Here is a 9338-nt window from a genome sequence, read left to right as displayed (position 1 = left end):
AGGGTGTGTACAGATGTAAACATTCTCTGAGCTGTGCACTTAAAATTTATGTACCTTGCAGCATGTATTTTATACTTAAAATTTAAAACTAACTTTATAAAAAAATAAAAATAACTCTATAGGCATTGACACCTGCCTGTTTTTGTTTTTTTTTTTAACTTCATTTACCCCTTGCTCACTATACTATAGCCACCATGCTCTTCTCTAAACCATCCATGGAGTTCATTTCTGCTGCTCCCAAAGCCCTCATCTTTGTTGTCTGAATTTTTTTCTCATGGCTATTTCTCCCTTTTCATGAAGATCATAGTTCAAACATTGCCTCCTCTGAGAAGTTTCCTGGTATTAAGTATCCTTTTCACTGCCAGTCACTCTATCACATGTTTTCCTCACTTATCTGAAATTATTAATTTATTTATATGCTTGTTTATTGTATATCTCCCTACCCAAGATAAACTCTCTGAGAGCAGGGACATTATTACAGAGTTTGAAGTACTCTCTAGATAACTAATACATTAATGAAAAACATTTCAAACAACCTGGTGAGAAAGAGATTGTTGGTTCACATTTACAAATGAAATTTTGGTTGGATGAAAAATGAATGATAAAGACTCAATATCATCAAGATTTCAGTTTTTCTTCCAAACTTGATCCATAGATTTAATGCAATCCCAATCAAAATCTCAGTAAGTTGTTCTGTGGATATCAATGGACTAATTCCAAAGTTTATATGGAGGGGCAAAAGACCCAGAATAGCCAACACAATATTGAAGGAGAACAAAATTGAAAAACTGCCATAATCTGACACCAAGACTATAAAGCTGCAGTAATCAAGACAGTGTGATTTTGGTGAAAGACTAGACAAATAGATCAGTGGAACTGAATAAAGAGCCTATAAGTTGACCCACAAATATAGTCAACTGCTCTTTGACAAAGGAACAAAAAGTAATACAATGGAGCAAAGATAGTCTTTATAACGAATGATGCTGGAACAACTGGACATTGACAAAAATATTAATTTCAACATAGACCTTACACCCTTCACAAAAATTAACTCAATATAGAACACAGACCTAGATGTGAAGCACAAAGCTATAAAACGTCCATAAGATAACAGGATAAAATAGAAGGTAGGCAGCTGGCTGGCATGGATCAGTGGTTGAGTGTCAACCTATGAACCAGGATGTCATGGTTCGATTCCCAGTCAGAGCATATGCTGGGGGGTTGCAGGCTTGATCCCCGGTGTGGGGCGTGCAGGAAGTGGCCAATCAATGATTCTCTCTCATCATTGATGTTTCTATCTCTCCCTCTCCCTTCTCTGAAATCAATAAAAATATACTTTTAAAGATTAAAAAAATAGAAGGTAAGAGAAAAATAGGAGAAAAACCTAGATGACCTTGGATGTGACAATGATGACTTTTTGATACAACACCAAAGGCATGATCCCTGAAAGAAATAATTGACAATATGAACTTCACTAAATTTAAAACTTCTGCTCTGTGAAAGACAATGTCAAGCAATAAGACAGCCACAGACTAGGAGAAAATATTTGCAAAAGATACATCTGATAAAGGACTTATCCAAAATATACAAAGAACTCTTAAAACTCTACAATAAGAAAACAAGCAAGCTGATTAAAAATGGGCCAAAGACCTTAACAGACAACTCATCAGACATACAGATGTCAAATATGCATATAAAAAGATACTCCAAAAAAAGAGAAAAAAACAAAAAGGTGCACTATATCATGTTATCAGGAAAATGCACATTAAAATAACAATAAGATACCACTACTTATCTATTTGAATGGCCAAAATCTGGAATACTGACAGTACCAAACACTGAAGATGTGAAACAATACGAACTCTCATTTATAGCTGGTGGGAAAGCAAAATACTGCAGCCACTTTGAAGACAGTTTGGTAGTTTCTTATAAGAGTAAGCATACCCTCAGTACAGGAAGCAGCAATTACACTCTTTGTAACTCAAAACGGAGTTGAAAACCTATGCCCATCCAAAAACTACACACAGGTGTTTATAGGGGTTTTATTCATGACTAGTGGCCCGGTGCACAGATTCATGCATATTGAAAGGAAATTAATTAGAAGAAATATTTTAATATCGCTATTTTCCCTTTATAATAGAAGTGTCAACCAAATTCACGATTGACAATGATAGATGGAAACACATGCGTGCTACTGGCACCAGCGAGAGCTTTATATGTATCGCACATGCGCATGTCAACTTAGCCTTTTATATAAAGAGAATAAACTTGCTTAATTAGACCTGCTTTCTAATTTAGCTAAACTTTTTCCAGCCCAGTGAAGCACCCCAACTTCTCTTTCAGGTAATTGTCAGCAACACAGCAGTAAATATCAACACGAAGCAGATTATTATTGTAGATCACGCAGGGAGAACAAAGGGTAAAATATTTAACTACAGCACTGTTTGACTATATTCTGCGCAGTGAAAAAACCTGAAGTCATTTTCAAGGTCCACCATTTCTTACTTCTTTTCAGTCGGGCCAAGTTTCTAAACTTTCTAAATCTCTGTTTTCCAGCTAATGAAAAGAAAATAGAATTCTACCGAGTCTCCTATTGACCTACTCCAGAACTTCTGTGAGGATCAAATGAGATGAGGCACAGGAAAATGCTTCAGACATTTGGTTAAAGCATAAAGTGTTTGCAGCTGGCTATAAAGCAAGTCATGTTCCTGGGCTGAAGAAACTGCAAGGAGGCTAGTTGTTGCTAGGGAGAGGAAGCCAGGCGTTGCTATGTGACATCATTACCCAGCGCCCACAGTGTCCGTTTCTGGGCTGGGCTGGGCTGTGGGCCACATTTTGTGCCATGGGGTCTTGGCAGTGTAGGTTGCTATTTGGTGGGCTGTTGCTCCAGGGTGGTGGCCAGGCCAAGTGTTGCTTTGTGGGCACCAGGTAATTTATTTCTTTGTAAATGGCCAGTGTGTCTCATGGCAGCTCCTGCATTGAGTGTCAGCCGCCTGGTGATCAGTGCATGTCATAGTGACCGGTCGGAGGGACACTTAGCATATTAGCCTTTTATATATAGACTAGAGGCCCGGTGCACAAAAATTTGTGCTCTGGGGGGAGGGTGGGGTGTCCCTCAGCCCCACTTGTGCCCTCTCACAGTCTGGGACCCCTCGGGAAGATAACGACCTGCTGGCTTAGGCCCGCTCCCGGGTGGCAGAGGGCAGGCCCAATCCCTAGGTGCCTGCCCCGCAGCTCCTCATTGGGCTCAGAGCAGGGTCGATTGGGGAGTTGGGGCGCCACCCCCTGTCATGCACAGAGCAGGGTGGATCAAGAGGTTGCGATGCCACCCTCAGTCACGCTCAGGGTAGGGCCGATTGGAGGGTGGGGGCGCCGCCCCTTGTCACACTCAAGGCAGGGTCGATGGGGAGGTTGCGGCACCACCCCCTGTCATGCACAGAGCAGGGCAGATCAGGGGGTTGTGGTGCCACCCCTGTCACATACAGAGCTGGCCGATCAGGGGGTTGCGATGCCACCCTCAGTCATGCTCAGGGTAGGGGGTTGGGGCGCTGCACCCTGTCACACTCAAGGCAGGGTTGATGGGGAGGTTGCGGCTCCACCCTGTCACACACAGAACAGGGCCAATCAGGGGGTTGGGGAGCTCCCCCCTATCAGGCACAGAGCAAGGCCGATCAGGGGGTTGGGGCGCCTTCCCCTGTCACGAACAGAGCAGGGCGAATAGGGAGGTTGTGGCCCTGCCCCCTGTCACACACAGAGCCGCAGGGCAATCAGGGGGTTTGGGCGCTGCCCCCTGTCACGCTGCTCCATGGGCCAGGAGGCCTCGTGGCTCCGCTGATCCCAGTGTTAGGAGGCCTCGCTGCTCCGCTGATCCCGGTGCTGGGAGGCCTCACGGCTCCACTGATGCTGGTGCTGGGAGGCCTCACTGCTCCGCTGATCCCGGTGCTGGGTGGCATATTACCCTTTTACTATATAGGATAGAGGCCTGGTGTACGGGTGGGGGCCGGCTGGTTTGCCCTGAAGGGTGTCTTGGATCAGGGTGGGGGTCCCCACTGGGGTGCCTGGCCAGCCCGGATGAGGGGATGATGGCTGTTTGCAGCTGGTCACACCCCCTTCAGGGTGGGGGTCCCCACTGGGGTGCCTGGCCAGTCTGGGTGAGGGGCTGAAGGCCGTTTTCAGGCTGGCGGGTGACTGAAGCTCCCAACCTCTCCTTTTTTCCTTTTTTTAATTTTTTTATTCTGGGATTTATTTACCTTCTGTGGCTGTCACTGGAGCTGAGAGCCGGCTTTAGCTGTAAGACCTCGGCTGCTGAAAGCAGGTTTCTGGGGTTTTGTTTAGCTTCTATATTTGTAACAATGTTTCTTAGAGAGCAGCTCAGAGCCCAGCAGCGGCAGGCCAGGCGGGGAACCTTGGCTTCCTCCATCACTGGAGCAAGCAAGCCTCCTGTTCGCGTCAGTTGCCTGGCTGCCGGCCACCGTCTTGGTTGGCAGTTAATTTGCATATCGCCCTGATTAGCCAATGGGAAGGGTAGCGAAGTTAAAGCTAATTACCATGTTTCTCTTTTATTAGATAAGATTGCCAAAACCTGGAAGCAACCAAGATGTCCTTCAGTATATGAATAGATAAATAAGCTGTGGCATATATCTGATAAGGGGTTAATATCCAAAATACATAAATAACATATACAACACAATAGCAAAAAAACAAATAACCCAATTTAAAAATGGGCAAAGGATCTGACGAGACACTTTTTTCAAAGAAGATAAATGAACGGCTAAAATGAAAAGATGCTCAACAACATTAGTCCCTAGGAAAATGCAAATTAAAACCAGAATGAGATATCACCTCACATCTGTTAAATGGCCATTATAAAAACAACAAGATACTATATAGAGAGAACCTTGAAGATTCCACACAAAAAAACTTTTAAAATAAATGAATTCAGTATAGTAGCAGAATACAAAATTAATATTCAGAAATCTGTTGCATTTTTACACTAATAATGAACTATCAGAAAGAGAAATTAAGAAAACAATATCATTTACAATTGCATGAAAAAAGAATAAAATAGGAATAAATTTAACTAAGGAGGTAAAGACCTGTAGTAAGAAAACTATGACACTGAAGAAAAAAAATGGGTGTTAGCAGCTGCCGTCAATCTCAAACGCCAGCGCCGCCTCCAGCTTGCCAAGCTCCAGCCATAGGAGAAGCGGGGGTGGGGTGGGGGGGTGGGGGGGGTTGAGTAAAGAGGTCACTATACCATGGCTCCTACAAAGCCAACTGCTTGCAAATCGACTCGTTGTAAAGCATCAAGGAAGCCACTGGCTACCAAAGCCGCTTGAAAGAGTGCGCCCTCTACTGGAGGGGTGAAAAAAACTCATCGTTACAGGCCTGGTACCGTGGCACTTCATGACATTAGACTTTATCAGAAGTTCACTGAACTGACTTGCAAACTTCCCTTCCAGCGTCTGGTGTGAGAAATTGCTCTGGAGTTCGAAACAGATCTGCGCTTCCAAAATGCAGCTGTTGGTGCTTTGCAGGAGGCAAGGGAGGTCTATCTGGTTGGCCTTTTTGAAGACACCAACCTGTGTGCTCTCCACGCCAAACGTGTAACAATTATGCCAGGAGACATCCAGCCAGCACGCCGCATACCTGGAGAACGTGCCTAAGAATCCACTAAGATGGAAAACATTTCATTCTTTTAAAAAAATTTCTTCCCGTTATTGGTAGTTCTGAACATTAGGGTGTTTGTTTGTTTGTTCCCCATGGGGTCAAAAGATAACTAAGTATATTATTGCAAGTTGAAAATAGGGGACAGAAATCAGGTATTGGCAGTTTTTCCATTTTCATTTGTGTGTGAATTTTTTTTAATATAAATGAGGGGACATAAAGCATTAATGTAAGTCAAATGTTTCAGTAAACAAGTTTCAACAGTTCAACTTTATAACAATATAAATAAACCTGTGAAATTTTTCTGGACAATGCCAGCATTTGGATTTTTTTTTTAAACAAGTAAATTTCTGGATGACAGAACTGAACGTTCAGCCTAATACCTTTTCTCATTAAAATAACAAAAAATCTAAGAGCAATACAGATAGTTATAAAAGAAATAAAGAACTGCAAAAAATAAAATAAAAAAAACAAGTAAATTTCTTACTGATGGCAATTAAATGGTGTTTGTAGCATTTTTATCAAACAGTACATTCCATCCATTCACTATACTTTTCTAACTTAGTTGTCCTACATGCAATTACATGTTTTTAATGTTCTCTGTCTTCTGTGCTGTTCCTGTAAGTTTGCTATTAAAATATATTAAGCTATTTTAAAAAAGAAAAATTGAAGATACGATAAATGGAAAGTTATGCTGTGCTCATGAATAGGAAGAATTAACATTATTAAAATGTCCATACTACCCAAAGCAACCTACAGATTCATTACAATTCCAAACTATACTACAAGGTTATTGTAATCAAAACAGCATGGTACTACCTGGCCACTGTTTTTCAATGGTTGAGCATCAACCTATGAGCCAGGAGTTCATGGTTTGATTCCTGGTCAGGGGGTTGTGGATAAATCCCCAGTAAGGAGCATACAGAAGGCAGCTGATCCTATGTTTTTCTCTCATTCTCTCATGGATGTTTCTATCTCTCTATCCCTCTCCTTTCCTCTCTCTAAAAATAAAAAAAAAAAAAATTTTAAAAACAGCATGGTACTAGCATAAAACATCCATAGTTCATGGAACAAAATAGAGAGCCCAGAAAAAAATTCACACCTATATGGTCAATTAATCTCTGACAAAGGAGGCAAGAATATATAATGGGACAAAGACAGTCTCTTCAATAAATGGTGTTGGGAAAATTGGACAGATAATATGCAAAAAAACTAAACTAGACCACTTTCTTACACTATATCCTACATAATACAAGCCAGTATGCTAAGTGCGATCGACTGGTCGGCCGTTCAACCATTCAAAGTGTAATATGCTAATGATATGCTAAGGCCGCTCAACCCCTCGCTCTGATGTGCACTGACCACCAGGGGGAAGATGCTCCAACTGGTAAGTTAGCTTGCTGCTGGGGTCCGGCCCATCGGGACTGAGTGAGACAGGCCAGACATGCCCTGGAGCCCTCCCGTGGTCCTTCCCTGGCTGGCCTGTGTCTCTCCCTGTGTCTCTCCCCAGCCCTGATCATGCACTGGTGGGGTCCCTTGGCCTGGCCTGCACCCTCTCACAATCTGGGACCCCCTCAGGGGATGTCGGAGAGCTGGTTTCAGCCCGATCTTACAGGCCAGGCTGAGGGAACCCCACTGGTGCACGAATTTGTGCACTGGGCCTCTAGTAGAAGAATAAACTCAAAATGGATTAAATACTTAAAGACCTGAGTCCTGGCCAGTGGCTCAGTTGGTTAGAGCATTATCCCATACACCAAAAGGTTGTGGGTTTGGTCCCCAGTCGGGGAACGTATGAAAGGCAACCTCCCTCTAAAATATATAATGGGACAAAGACAGTCTCTTCAATAAATGGTGTTGGGAAAATAAAAATTTAGGATTATAGAAAAATAAAAAAATACTTAAAGACCTGAAACCATAAAACTCCCAGAAGAAAATATATGCGGTAAACTCTGTAACATTGCTCTTAACAATATATTTTTTGATATGTCTCCTCAGGCATGTGTTACAAATGAAAAAATAAATATATGGGACTACATTAAACTAAAAGGTTTTTGCACATCAAAGCAAGCCATTAACAAAATGAAAACCTACTGAATGGGAGAACATATTTGCCAATGATACATTGGCTAAGGGGTTAATATCCAAAATATGTAGAAAAACTCTACAATGTAACATAAAAGAACCCCCAATCTGATTTAAAAATGGGGAGAGGACCTGGATAGACCTTTCTCTAAAGAGTATATGCAGATGGCTAACATATATGAAAAGATGCTCATTAATCATCAGAGAAATACAAATTAAAACCACAATGAGGCCCTAGCCAGTTTGGCTCAGTGGATAGAGTGTCAGCCTGTGGATCAAAGGGTCCTGGGTTTGATTCTGGTCAAGGGCACTTACTTCAGTTGCAGGCTCCTCCCTGACCTGGTCCCTGGTTAGGAACCGTGCAGGAGGCAACCAATCGGTGTGTTTCTCTCACATCGATGTTTCTCTCTGTCTTTCCCTCTCTGTTCCACTCTCTCTAAAATCAATGGAAAAATATCCTCAGGTGAGGATTAAACAAAACAAAACAAACACAATAAGCCCTGGCCGGTGCAGCTCAGTGGATAGAGCGTTAGCCTGTACACAGAAGGGCCTCAGGTTTGATTGCTGGTCAATGGCACATACCTGGGTTGCAGGTTTGACCCCAGTGTGGGAGGCAACCAATCGACGTGCCTTTCTCACACGGATGTTTCTCTATCTATCTCTATCTCACCCTCTCCCTTTCTTCCACTCTCTCTAAAAGTCAATGGGGGGCGGGGGCAGGTCCTCAGGTGAGGATTAACCAAAAAACAAAACAAAACAAAAACCCACAATCCACAATGAGATATGACTTTACACCTGTCAGAATGACTATCGTCAATAAATCAACAAAAAGCAAGTGTTGTCGAGGATGTGGAGAAAAGGGAGTCCTTGTGCACACTTGTTACGGTTGCAAATTGGTGCAGCCACTCTGGAAAACAGTATGGAATTTTCCACATTATGACCCAGCAATTCCACTTCTGGGAATTTCCCCAAAGAAATCCAAAACACTAATTTGAAAACATATGCATCCCTATATGTATTGCAGCATTATTTACAATAGCCAAGATATGAAGCAAGCTAACTGTCCATTAGTAGATAAATGGTTAAAGAGATGTGGCACATGCATACAATGGAATATTGTTCAGCCATAAAAAAAAAAAAAAAAAAGAATGAAATTTTAGCACTTGTGACAACATGGATGGACCTACAGGCTATTTTGCTGGGTGAATTAAGTGAGACAGAGAAAGACAATTACCGCATGATTTCACTTGAATGTGGAATCTAAAGAACAAAAGATATGAACAAACAGAACGGAAACAAATGCATAGATACAGAGGACAAATTGATGGTTGCCAGGTGGGAGGTCAGGCAGGGGGATGGGTGAAAAAGGTAAAGGGCGCCCCCTCGTGGCCGCGGCTTCGAGGCCCAGCACGGGGCTGCCCTCCCCCCACCCGCGTCCACCGGCACCGGCGCGTGCGCCCGCCGCAGCTCCGCCCAACGCCAGGCCAGGCGCCGCCTGGAGGGGAAACCCCGCCGGTGCCGGAGGCGGGCTCGGTCCCGGCCCCGTGGTCCTGGAGGAGGCGAGGCGCTGGGCCGCCGGGGCAGGTGCG

The 9338-nt window shown here is 43.3% G+C and overlaps 1 pseudogene; it reads left to right on the top strand.

Annotated features, from left to right (window-relative positions):
* Positions 1-5258: 5258 nt before the first annotated feature.
* On the top strand, positions 5259-6000 carry LOC118657020 (annotated as a pseudogene).
* Positions 6001-9338: the final 3338 nt, after the last annotated feature.

This window comes from Myotis myotis, unplaced genomic scaffold (assembly GCF_014108235.1).
Source record: "Myotis myotis isolate mMyoMyo1 unplaced genomic scaffold, mMyoMyo1.p scaffold_m19_p_5, whole genome shotgun sequence".
Taxonomy (NCBI): Eukaryota; Metazoa; Chordata; class Mammalia; order Chiroptera; family Vespertilionidae; genus Myotis; species Myotis myotis.
Note: the sequence above shows the minus strand (reverse complement) of the source record. Positions and strands in the feature narration are given on the sequence as shown.